Raw genomic sequence first — 247 nt, 5'->3', positions numbered from 1 at the left:
ATGTTTTGCTCCATCTCCAGGAGGACTTCTAAACTGCACTAGGTGCAGGCCAGGGAGAAGCTGGAACAGCTCTGATACAGTCATCATTTGCTCACTAGGAAATCCTGCTCTACTTCCCTGAAATAAACCTCGGTCGTCAGGGTTGAAAATATCCTGCTTTTTTGGGCGGTGCGTCTTACTGACTTAAATCTCTTCTAACTTCCTCGTGGAGTGCCTTCCTGTTCCGGGGGATGCATCCTGCTTCCTG

The sequence above is a fragment of the Eurypyga helias genome, unplaced genomic scaffold (assembly GCF_000690775.1).
Source record: "Eurypyga helias isolate BGI_N326 unplaced genomic scaffold, ASM69077v1 scaffold17572, whole genome shotgun sequence".
Taxonomy (NCBI): domain Eukaryota; kingdom Metazoa; phylum Chordata; class Aves; order Eurypygiformes; family Eurypygidae; genus Eurypyga; species Eurypyga helias.
Note: the sequence above shows the minus strand (reverse complement) of the source record.